Source organism: Podarcis filfolensis, assembly GCF_964270895.1.
Source record: "Podarcis filfolensis genome assembly, chromosome: 10".
NCBI classification, from domain to species: domain Eukaryota; kingdom Metazoa; phylum Chordata; class Lepidosauria; order Squamata; family Lacertidae; genus Podarcis; species Podarcis filfolensis.
This window is the reverse complement of record NC_139612.1, coordinates 73,311,733-73,324,224: the sequence shown is the minus strand read 5'-3', so window position 1 is coordinate 73,324,224 and position 12,492 is coordinate 73,311,733. Positions and strand designations below refer to the sequence as shown.

General features: G+C 47.5%; 1 long non-coding RNA gene across 1 annotated transcript in view; it reads left to right on the top strand.

Moving 5' to 3' along the window:
* The first annotated feature begins 210 nt into the window (after positions 1–210).
* The window catches only part of LOC310743192, a 70,987-nt gene continuing 58,705 nt past the window's right edge, over positions 211–12,492 (top strand). The window contains exon 1 of the long non-coding RNA XR_014538871.1: positions 211–297. This is a non-coding gene — a long non-coding RNA (uncharacterized lncRNA). The remainder of the gene's footprint in view (positions 298–12,492) is intronic.

Here is a 12,492-nt window from a genome sequence, read left to right as displayed (position 1 = left end):
ATGGCCTTTGCAACTCAACTCACTGGGTGGCAGTGGCGTAGCGTGGGGGGTGCAGAGGGGGCCGGCCGCACCGGGCGCAACATCTGGGGTTAGGGCAAATCCACGGGTTAGGGGGCGCAAATCCACGGGTTAGGGGGCGCAAATCCACGGGCTAGGGGGCGCAAACTACTTGCCTTGCCCCGGGTGCTGACAACCCACGCTACACCACTGCTGGGTGGTAACAAAGTATACACATTTGCCTCTTTTCAACGGATGCTTTCGCTTAGCCCCGTTTCCTCAATGAATCCACCCATTTCAGTAAAACCTGAGCTGAAATAGTAAGGAGAGCAAAACAGTCTGACCCCCGTCAGCCTCCAGACTCCCTCAGTCACGCGGCAGGAGATTCTTCCTGAGCCCCCCCCCCCTCCGTGAGGTGGGTATGACATCATGGATGATCCAGTGATGATCCATATGATCCAGTGATGATCCACATGATCCAAGCAGACTTGTCCAAAGAGCAGATCTCTAGGCCTGAATGAAACGGGTCTGCGATGATGGATTCGGGGGTCAAGAAATCCACCCTTTCCAATGCTCTCTCAGGCTGGCCAGGAAAAGGCAGGGAGCAGGAATCGTCAGGCATCCCGGTTGACAGACAGACTTGTCATGTTGCCAAAACATGGAGTCTGAGCTGATTTCCATGTACAACTCACTTTGTGGCGCAACCGGGGATGTTTTTGGGGTGCTCTCTCTGTGACGGGGGGGTCGATTATTTGAGGGTGTACAAATTGCAGCGCGCTTTAGTTCTGGGCTGCTTCACTCCTCGCATGGGGGGGCAGCTCTGCGCGCAAACAGATCAACAGCTGCCTTGCTTTCTTCCTGGCCTCATTGTGTTACCTCTGACGGAGACACAAGGGAAGAATTGTGTTGGGGGCGGTGTGCAAAAGCCCAAGCCCTATTTTTTCCGTAACACAGGAGTCACAGAGTCCAACCCGCTGCTCAATGTGCACAAATACCAAAAACCTGGAATGGATCTAAGATCATGGCGTGGGTGGGGGGGAGGGAAGGATTTTGCAATGTAAACATTGTAGGGGGGGACCCCACTTTGCAGCGGGATTTCCTGGATCAGCCCCTCCCGCGCTCTCCTAGTAAGAGGGGAGGGGAAAAACAATTCTTTCCCTCTCTTCCCGGCACAACCTGCTTTCACGCCGCCCCCAAACCCTCAACCCCCCCCCCCGGTATGTCGCACCTTTTCCTTTTCCTTCTGCTCCTCCTCCCCGCAATCCGGCTTCTGTTTCTGGAATGAGGGGAGAGAGCCCCACCTTTCAAACTGCTTGCTTCGTCCGCAAGTGGAGCCTCTACGCCGGATTGCTGCTCTGCTCCATAGCTCTAGGGGCGTGCGCTTTCGGAAAGGGAAGGAGGGGCGGCAGGACCCCCCCTCTGTGGATGTTGCAGGAAAGGAAAGGAGAATCGGGAGCGAGGACAAAGAGGTAAAGGGGTCGCGGGGGGAGGGGAGAGAAGGACCCAGAGACCCCCTCCAGCTCCCCCAAGCGCCTTCCGTGGGGCCTGGATCCCTGCGCGCGTGCTGCGAAGGGGGCTTTCCTTGGCCCCTTGGGTGCCTTGGCAGGGGCGGACATGCACCGCCCACCCAGGGGATTCCCAGCAAAGAGCCCTCGCCCCGTTTCCCCCGCGCAGGCATCCCTGGGGCGCTGTGGGTTCCGCGCGGAGAGAGGTGGGCCATGAAAGGGTTAATGGGAGTAAGGGACGCCTGGATAGAGACCCCCCTGTCCCTCCCCTGCTCGTCTATTTTTTTAAAAAATAATATTTATTAAAGTTTTAAAGATTACAAAAAGAAAAAAAAATAACACCATATTAAACAAAAACAACACAACACATCACAATACGGGGGGGGGGGGGGGGGAAGAAAAGAAAAGAAAGAAAAAGAAAAAGAAGAAAACAGAAAAATAAAATCCATTAAGAAAAAACACAGCGAATCTTCCCATAACTTATCTTTCATTTGCTTGTTTCCTTGACCTCCTCACACCTCCCTTTTTTGTATTCTAGTTCAGTTAACTATTTCAGCAAATCCTTTCCATCTTTTCCAAATTTTGTCCTGTAATTTATCTTAATATAATATAACTTTACTTTCCCTCCTTTCACCAATTAACAGTCTGTTTTTTCCTAAACCTTTATAACATTTCTGCTAAAACCACATAACTTCATTCCAACATCCTTCTAACATTCATTAATTTTACAATGTTTCTGTATGTAGTCTTTAAATTTCTTCCAATCTTCCTCCACCGACTCTTCCCCTGGTCTCAGATTCTGCCAGTCATTTCCGCCAGTTCCATGTAGTCCATCACCTTCATCTGCCATTCTTCCCGGGTGGGTAGGTCTTGTGTCTTCCAGTACTTTGCAATAAGTATTCTTGCTGCTGTTGTAGCATACATAAAGAAAATTCTATCCTTCTTTGGCACCAATTGGCCGACCATGCCCAGGAGAAAGGCCTCTGGTTTCTTCAGAAAGGTATATTTAAATACCTTTTTCATTTCATTATAGATCATCTCCCAGAAAGTCTTAATCCTTGGGCATGTCCACCAAAGGTGAAAGAATGTACCCTCAGTCTCTTTGCATTTCCAACATTTATTATCGGGCAAATGATAAATTTTTGCAAGCTTGACTGGTGTCATGTACCACCTGTAGATCATTTTCATTATATTCTCTCTTAAGGCATTACATGCCGTGAACTTCATACCTGTGGTCCATAACTGTTCCCAGTCAGCCATCATAATGTTGTGTCCAACATCTTGTGCCCATTTAATCATAGCAGATTTCACCGTTTCATCCTGAGTGTTCCATTTCAACAGCAAGTTATACATTCTTGACAAGTTCTTAATTTTGGGATCTAGCAATTCTGTTTCCAATTTTGATTTTTCCACCTGAAAGCCAATTTTTTTGTCCAAATTATATGCCTCCATTATCTGGTAGTAATGAAGCCAATCTCGCACTCTATTTTTTAATTTTTCAAAACTCTGCAGTTTTAATCTGTCTCCCTCTTGTTCCAAAATTTCCCAATATTTCGGCCATTTGGCCTCCATATTGAGCTTTTTCTGAGCCTTCGCTTCCATTGGTGACAACCACCTTGGGGTTTTATTTTCAAGCAAGTCCTTATATAAATTCCTCTGATCCAACGTAACAGTTTCAGAAACTTCCTCTAGGGGGAAACAGTTACAATCCGTACTTGTATTAATCAAAAATAATGCCTTTTAAAACACAGCTGAAGCAGGAAAGTTAGTTTCAATTTCCAGTTACTTTTCCTCCTTTTTAAGATCAGAAGAGGACAGTTAGAAACAATGTATCTCTCTTACTCAGCTAGCTGTCAGCGGGCGATATATTCACAGTCAGTGCGCATTTCAAAGTACGGCAGCCTTATTGTCCTATTGGCAGCCCGTTCCCAGGTTCTGAGCGGTGGAATTTTAGCTTCCTTCCCTCTCTCTTGCAGGTAAATATAGTCCAAAACTTCCCCCCCTCTTCTCCTGCTTCCAAGGGGGAGGGGTTACTATTTTTTGGTGTTGAAAAATTAGTCCTTTCCAATCGGCTTTCCAAGACTTTAGCTTGCAGCCTCTTTGCTTTGATCTATTTACAAAAGCGGAAGGCGGACTTCCTGTTTATGCCTCCCCGCTACAATACCGAATTAAGTCTTTTTTTTTTCTCCTTTAAAAAGTTTCCAATTTGTTCTACTCACGGGTAGTTGCTTTTAGAATAGAATTGTCCACAGGAAAAAGTCAGCGCTTCTCCGGCAACGGCTGTGCGGCTTCACTCCGTGGAAAAAGCAGTCGATTCACAGCACCGCGCTGCTCACCCCACTTCGCTCCGGAGCCCCGAAATCGGGTTTCCCTGCGAGTGGGGGAGGCGCAAAAGGTGCCCGCCGAATCCCACGTTCACAGGCTTCACCCGCCTGTGATTTTTGAGGGGTCTCCGCCTTCGCCGTGGCAGCCAGACCCGATTCCCATAGAGCAAATTCCTCCTGGTCAGAGGAATTCCGCCATTACTGACGGCGCTAACCCGGAAGTTCCCTCCCCTGCTCGTCTAAGGGAGCCCCTCTGGACAGAGAAATGAGCGAGGGGTGAGTCGCGCCAAGGGGTGCGGGGCCCCTGGGTGCAGGGGAGACTCTGGGACAGAGGGAGAGAATCGATGAAGTGGGGAGGGGGAGCATCCCTGGGGCAGGGAAGTGCAGCATTGGTGGGGGGGGAGAGATAGGAAACCAGTCTTTGGGGAGACATCTCCATCACGGCACAAGCTGGGGATCTCCGGAGGGGCCGCCTTGGCTTCTCCCTCCCACCCAGGAATCGGCCACCTCTTCAAGGCGACCAGAGAGGGATCCCTGGAAAGTGGGGGGTCCAGTCCCCCCACCTCTTCCTTTCTGTAATCTCCATCCTCTTCCCACCCCATAAGTCCCTGCCCTGTCCAGCAATTCAGCCCAGTCCAACCATTGTTCCCCTGGAGAGGAGAGGAAATCCCGAGAGGAAGAGGGGAGGGGAGAGGCCTTCTCAGAAGCGGCTCTTTGTTTCCGCAATCCCACCCAGGAAGCAGCCAGAAACGCTTTCCTCTCTCTCAGGCTTCCATCTTTAATGTCTTTTCCGCTGAGGCTGAGGATAATGCACACCTCTCATCAGAAACAGGGGTGCAGAGTCCATGGAATGGCGCTCAGGGCTGATATAGAAGTTGCACCTCAAAAGCATTTCTGTTCCTCTTATTCTTTGTAGGCAGTGTCAGAGTGACTGACAAGCTGAGATACAATCCTTCAGCATCCAATGACAGCGACTGAATGCATCTTCCCAGTCAAAGGACCCATTTTCTTGATAGACAGTGCCTGTGGCTGGAGGATCTACACACTGGGTGTGCCTATACAGGCCAAAGACTGCCAGTATTAGCACAAGTGAGGTTTGTGACCCCCCCTCCAAATTTACAGACTGTGTGTGAATGAGAGTTTGTGGGTGGGATTATAATTTACAGCAACCCTTTGATTTTCTCCACCCATAATATTTCGTGAGCTGATATTGCAGTACGAATTCCAAAATAACTACAAAAAAACACAAAAGATGATAAGAATGGTTCTACTATTTATATCCTGCCCATCTGGTTGGGTTTCCCCAGCCACTCTGGGCAGGTTACAGCACATATAAAAGACAGTAAAACATCAAACATTAAAAACCTCCTGATACAGGGCTGCCTTCAGCTGTCTTCCAAATGTCAGGTAGTTGCCCATTTCCTTGCCCTCTGCCTGGTTCCCTGTAACTTCACTTCTCGCAGGGAAGGAACCAGCAGAAGACCCTCAGAAGAGGACCTCAGTGTCCAGACTGAGCCATGGGGGTGGAGACACTCCTTCAGGTCTACAGTGCCAAGGCTGTTGAGGGCTTTAGTTCGCAGATCTTGCTCCTCCATAATGACCTCCAGAGCAAGTTTGACGTATAATTAGCAGAGTAGGAAAAAATCCTCAGAGGCAGCAAAAATTTTATTCAGCAAATAAATTTAATACTGAATGCAAAGAAGCATAACAGGATCCAAAACATAGCAAAGACCTAACTTAAATAAAAACTTAACTTGGCATACCAAAACAGCACTCAAGTAAATAAAAAGAATTGTCCAGTAGCTCCTTAGAGACCAACTAAAATTGTCCTGGGTGTAACCTTTGATGTGCATGCAAACTTCTTCAGATACACTGAAACAGAAGTCACTAGACAGAACCTTATATATAGTGGGAGGGTGGGGTGGGGGTTTTCTCAGAAGGGTAGTAGGAGATGGGTATGGTAAAGCTGTTGACTGTTAATGACTGCAATTAGTCCTACAGGAAAAAGCATGGGATAGTATGCAGATATCCAAAACTAGCTTTGGTATGTGTAATGAGACAAGAATCCAATATCTCTATTCAGACCAGGTCTCTCCATAGTTTTCAGTTTAGTAAAAAGTTGTAATTCAGCAACTTCTCTTTGAAGTCTATTTCTGAAATTCTTTTTTCATTAATTTCAACTGCATCAGACCAACACGGCTACCTGCCTGAATCTAGCACTCAAGTAAGACGCACACAAGCAGAGTATTGACATAGCAGAATAGGAAGTGGGTCCAGGCGCCTTTCAATACTGTAATTTATAAACAATTCAGTGTCAGAGTAACGTTGGGACGGGATAACAAGCCTGGCTCACTCCAGTTTAACCAGCTTCATCTGGTTCCCAAAATCAAGGAAGGTTCAGCATAATCTCATTACAACTTATTCCACCACCTGCTCTCAGCAGAAAGGAAACTCCCTTATCAGCTAAAATGTTCCAGCTAGAGAAAACACCAGCTTTGACTCACACAGAGCAAAACCACCAGAACCTTCTTGAATCAATAGACCAGGAATGATTGATCTCTCTACATTAGATCAATACTTTTCTATGCCTGAAAAATGCAACTATGGCACTTTAAAGGTCAGCACCAACAGTGTGAATTGTGCTTGGAAATGCGCTGGGAGCCAGGGAAGATCCTTTAGGACAAGTGATATGTGGTTTCCGCGGCTGCTCTCAGTTACTAGTCCAGCTGCCGCATTCTGGATTAGTTGCAGTTTCTGAGTCACCTTCATAGAATCATAGAATTGGAAGAGACCAGAAGGGCCATCGAGTCCAACCCCCTGCCAAGCAGGAAACACCATCAGAGCACTCCTGACATATGGTTGTCAAGCCTCTGCTTAAAGACCTCCAAAGAAGGAGACTCCACCACACTCCTTGGCAGCAAATTCCACTGTCAAACAGCTCTTACTGTCAGGAAGTTCTTCCTAATGTTTAGGTGGAATCTTCTTTCTTGTAGTTTGGATCCATTGCTCTGTGTCCGCTTCTCTGGAGCAGCAGAAAACAACCTTTCTCCCTCCTCTATGTGACATCCTTTTATATATTTGAACATGGCTATCATATCACCCCTTAACCTCCTCTTCTCCAGGCTAAACATGCCCAGCTCCCTTAGCCATTCCTCATAAGGCATCGTTTCCAGGCCTTTGACCATTCTGGTTGCCCTCCTCTGGACACGTTCCAGTTTGTCAGTGTCCTTCTTGAACTGTGGTGCCCAGAACTGGACACAGTACTCCAGGTGAGGTCTGACCAGAGCAGAATACAGTGGCACTATTACTTGCCTTGATCTAGATGCTATACTCCTATTGATGCAGCCCAGAATTGCATTGGCTTTTTGAGCTGCCGCGTCACACTGTTGGCTCATGTCAAGTTTGTGGTCAACCAAGACTCCTAGATCCTTTTCACATGTACTGCTCTCAAGCCAGGTGTCACCCATCTTGTATTTGTGCCTCTCATTTTTTTTGCCCGAGTGCAATACTTTACATTTCTCCCTGTTAAAATTCATCTTGTTTGTTTTGTCCCAGTTCTCTAATCTGTCAAGGTCATTTTGAAGTGTGATCCTGTCCTCTGGGGTGTTAGCCACCCCTCCCAGTTTGGTGTCATCTGCAAATTTGATCAGGATGCCCTTGAGTCCATCATCCAAGTCATTGATAAAGATGTTGAATAAGACCGGGCCCAAGACAGAACCTTCAAAGGTAGCCCCATGTACAACACATGGCAGTAGTCCAAACTGGAGATAACCAGAGCATGCACCACTCTGGTGAGACAGTCCGAGGGCAGGGAGGGTCTCATCTGGCATACCAGATGGAGCTGGCAGACAGCTGCCCTGGACACAGAACTGACCTGTGCCTCCATGGACAGCTGTGAGTCCAAAATGACCCACAGGCTGTGCCCCTGGTCCTTTAGGGCAACAGTTACCCCATTCAGGACCAGGGACAGTACTTCTGTCTTGTCAGGATTCAACCTCAATCTGTTAGCTGCCACCCATCCTCAAACCACCTCCAGGCACCAACACAGAGCATTCACCACCTTCACTGGTTCCGATTTAAATGAGAAGAAGAGCTGGGTATCACCCACATACTGGTGAACACCCAGCCCCAAACCCCTGATGATCCTTCCCAGCAGTGTTGTATAAATCTTAAAAAGCATGGGGGAGAGGATGGAGTCTTGAGGCACCCCACAAGTGAGAGCCCAGGGGTCTGAACACTCACCCCCCAACACCACTTTCTGGACATGGCCCAGGAGGAAGGAGAGGAACCACTGCATAACCATTTCCCCCATCTCCCCTAGAGGGTCCAGAAGGATACCATGGCCAAAGGTCTCCAAAGCCACTGAGAGATCTAGCAGAAACAGGAAACAGCTTCCCCCTCAGACTCTAGACCATTTTGAGATCATCAGTCACAGCAACCAGGGCAGTGTGAGTCCCATGATGAGGCCTGAATCCCAATTGGAAGGTTAATGGTTGCAAAAGCTTTCCTGGTCCTGCACCCCCAAAAGCTCCAGGCACAAAACTTTTATAAGTTTTCAAGGGGCCACCTGATACATGGTGGTCTTTTCTTCAAAAAACAAATATTTTGAATACTTTTACAGTTCCATATGATGTAAGTAGCATTTCTGTTTCCCTTGCTCCACATCGGAGAGACTTTGATACACAGGTCTGAGTTGATTTCTCCACCTGAAACTGCTGTGTTAGCAGCAATGGAAGCCTGGGCAGTGTGTTTGGGGGTCCTGGGCTGCCTAGACAACAAGACCCCCTTCTCAGCAGAGCAGTATGTTAGGCACCAGCTTGGCTGCAGGAGTTGATGGCAGGAGGTGTGCAGGGCACTATCCAACCATCTTAGAGACTCCACTCTGGATTTGTGTAGGTTTTCCTCCATAGCCTTTTTTTCTCCTGAAGATAACTCAAGAGGCAGTAAAGGTTTAGGACCAGAGTTTTCCTTCTTGATGGGCTCCCTTCCCCGGTTGATGAGCCCCATCTGCCCTTCACTTTCCTCTGCAGGATGGGCAGAATCTGCCTTCTTGACTGTGGGATTCACTGTTCTTCTCATCCTCTCCAGGTCCCTTCTCCTTCCACCAGGTCCTGCCTTCACCGGCAGCAGAATTCCCCAACCCACCAAGGATTTGAGACCCATCAGCTATCCTCACCCGGTTTAGCCGGGCAGTTGAAGCTGTTCCTGGGATTGTGGCCCCTGTTGCATGCTGACAGCTTCTGGAAGCCACAGGTGAGAGCTGAGTGCAGGGTGGTGACCAATGGTGGATAGATTACCCAAGAAGGTGCATGACATTTCCCCCACCAAATGTACTGCCTCTCCTCTAACACTCCAAGACATCCTATAATTATGATACTTAAGACAAATGAGGAATAAATTCTTGTCTCCAGAGATAACACAACCTCAGACCATCAATGAATCAATACCATATATTCAAGGCTGAAGTTTCCACTAAGAACAGTTATTTCTTTGCCTTTAATATCCAGGTTTTTTAATGCCAGATTAGGATAGTCCTGCGTCAGAAGAGGGGCATGAGATCAGGCAGCACGTCATCATTAAAAAGAATGATTAGGGTGAGTGTTTCCGTCTGGGATTCCCATTTGCCAGCTGCTTTCCTTCCGCTTCTCCTGCTCTCTCCATGCAATGTGAGGCATGTAGACAGAGGTCCATCTCCAAGAACAGGAGCTTCCCTGAGCACCCATTCAGCTGATGCCAAGCACCAAGCCTTGTCACTAGTTCTCTGAGTGACCCAGACCACAGACCAATGGATAAGACATAGACCTGGGTCTCACATAATGGTCCACATGGACCTCCTGAGGCCAATGGAACTGTGCAGGTGATTCATTAAGAGATTGAGGTGGATGGGGGCTTCCGGTTGAGCTGCGATCAGGGAAAGAAGCGCGAGGCAACCCTCAGGGGTGTCTCGAGCAGTGCGGGGGCTTTAGAGGGGCTACGAAGGCTACGTGGACCTCCATACCCTGAGAGGAGTATCTTGGGGGGCAGAGTACCTGGCAGAGACTGGGCGTTCTCTCCTGTTTCACAGGCTTTAAAGCTAAACTGAAGCTTGGGGACGGGATTGAGCTGCAGGCACCGAGGGGAAGCAGCAGACCCCGCGCTGTGCAGTCTCAAGCTTCGACTGAAAGCGGCCAGCTTCCAAACAAAGAAAACAAATCTGGACTAAAACTAAAGCAGTTATTATCTGCGGATTTTAAAAAAGAAAATTAACAAGATTCGGAGTGCTGAGGGCGAAAAAAGGGAGTCCGTCCCAGCGGTAAGGAGAAAATGGCGTCTGGCGGAAGACTGAGAGAGGACTGAAAGTAAGAAAGCAGCCGCCAAGTGAGGTTCGGAGAAAATCCTTGGTTACTATGTTCCGAAGTAACAATTTGTGGGGAAACAACAGAGAGGCATAGAAGGGGAGGAAAAACTTCTTTGTATCAGGCATAGAAGGGGAGGAAAAACTTCTTTGTATCAGGCATAGAAGGGGAGGAAAAACTTCTTTGTATCGTCTTGGTTGAAGCGTCCTGTGCCAGTGGTCGGAGAGTGAGCTTAAAATGCCCACCAGTGAACACCAGTGAACTCTGCTTTTTTCCTGCTGTTTGTAAAGAGGTTGGGCAGAAGTCTGTGTTGGAGTAACAGTCAGTACGTTTGCAGGAGCAAGAAAGAAGAGACTTGGGGATTGCTGTGAATTGCTGTGAATATCTCCTGAAGTTCTATCTGAGCCTCTCCTTTGCTTTTTCGCCCTCTCTGTGGGGGAGGAGATAAATGGTACGCTTTATAATGCTTGATTATCGGTCTTGAGTGGAGAATTTATGGATTAAGCTGATAAGGAACCGGAAAAAGAAGATTTTGTATTTGGAGTACAACACGAAGAATAAGTCTTTGACTTTTGTTTTTATCTTTACTTCTTACTCCTGTTTTTTCCCCTCTCCCCCCCTTCTTCTTTCCTGATCTTTTTTCCTCCCTTTCCTTACTCTATCGCCCCTCGTGTATCCCCTTCCCCCACCCTTATTTTTTTTCCCTTCTCTCTTTTTATCTGCTCTCCCTTCCTCCCTCACTTTCTGCTCTCTCCGTGTTTTGGAGGTTTCATTCCCTTCTTTACTTTTTGTGCCTTTCTTCCTGACACTCTATGGCAGTCTCCCCATCTGGTCCTCCAGCCATGTGAAAGGGGAAATTCCATTTGAAGAACAAAGAAACGGAAAGTAACTTTACTTAAGGAAGGATTTTTATTGAATTTACGGGAACTGCTGCCACTGTGTGGGGAAAGAGGGGAACTGCAATTGGGAAATTTGAAAAACAGTATACATTAATTTCCCCTTCATGGATCACTGCCTTGCCGTGGCGAAGGGGCTTGAAGAACTCAGAGAAGCTATGAACTACGCCGAGCAGGGCACACAAGATGAACAGGTCATAGTGGAGAGTTTTGACCAAACGTGATCCACCTGGAGGAGGAACCGGCAAGCCACTCCAGTATCCTTGCCAAGAAAACTCCATGGACAAAGACAACAGGCATATAAAAGTTATGACGCTGGAAGATGAGCCCCTCAGGTCGGAAGGCGTCCAACATGCTACTGGGGAAGAGCGGAGGGCAAGTACAAGTAGATCCAGAGCTAATGAAGCGGCTGGGCCAAAGCCGAAAGGACGCTCAGTTGCGGATATGCCTGGAAGCGAAAGGAAAGTCCAATGCTGTAAAGAAAAATATTGCATAGGAACCTGGAATGTAAGAACCATGAACCTGGGTAAGTTGGAGGTGGTCAAAAATGAGATGGCAAGAATAAATATTGACATCCTGGGCATCAGTGAACTAAAATGGACGGGAATGGGCGAATTCAGTTCGGATGACCATCACATCTACTACTATGGGCAAGAAACCCGCAAAAGAAATGGAGTGGCCCTCATAGTCAACAAAAGAGTGGCGAAAGCTGTACTGGGATGCAATCTCAAAAACGATAGAATGATCTCGATATGAATCCAAGGCAGACCTTTTAACATCACAGTAATCCAAGTTTATGCACCAACTACTGGTGCTGAAGAAACTGAAATTGACCAATTCTATGAAGACTTACAACACCTTATAGAAGTGACACCAAAGAAGGATGTTCTTCTCATTATAGGGGATTGGAATGCTAAAGTAGGGAGGCAAGAGATAAAAGGAACAACTGGCAAGTTTGGCCTTGGAGATCAAAACGAAGCAGGGCAAAGGCTAACAGAGTTCTGTCAAGAGAACAAGCTGGTCATCACAAACACGCTTTTCCAACAACACAAGAGACGACTCTACACATGGACATCACCAGATGGGCAGCATCGAAATCAGATTGATTATATTCTCTGCAGCCAAAGATGGAGAAGCTCTATACAGTCAGCAAAAACAAGACCTGGAGCTGACTGTGGCTCAGATCATCAGCTTCTTATAGCAAAATTCAAGCTTAAACTGAAGAAAGTAGGAAAAAACAATGGGCCGTTAAGATACAATCTAAGTCAAATCCCTTATGAGTACACAGTGGAAGTGAGGAACAGGTTTAAGGATTTAGATTTGGTGGACAGAGTGCCTGAAGAACTATGGGTGGAGGCTCGTAACATTGTACAGGAGGCAGCAACGAAAACCATCCCAATGAAAAGGAAATGCAAGAAAGCAAAGTGGCTGTCCA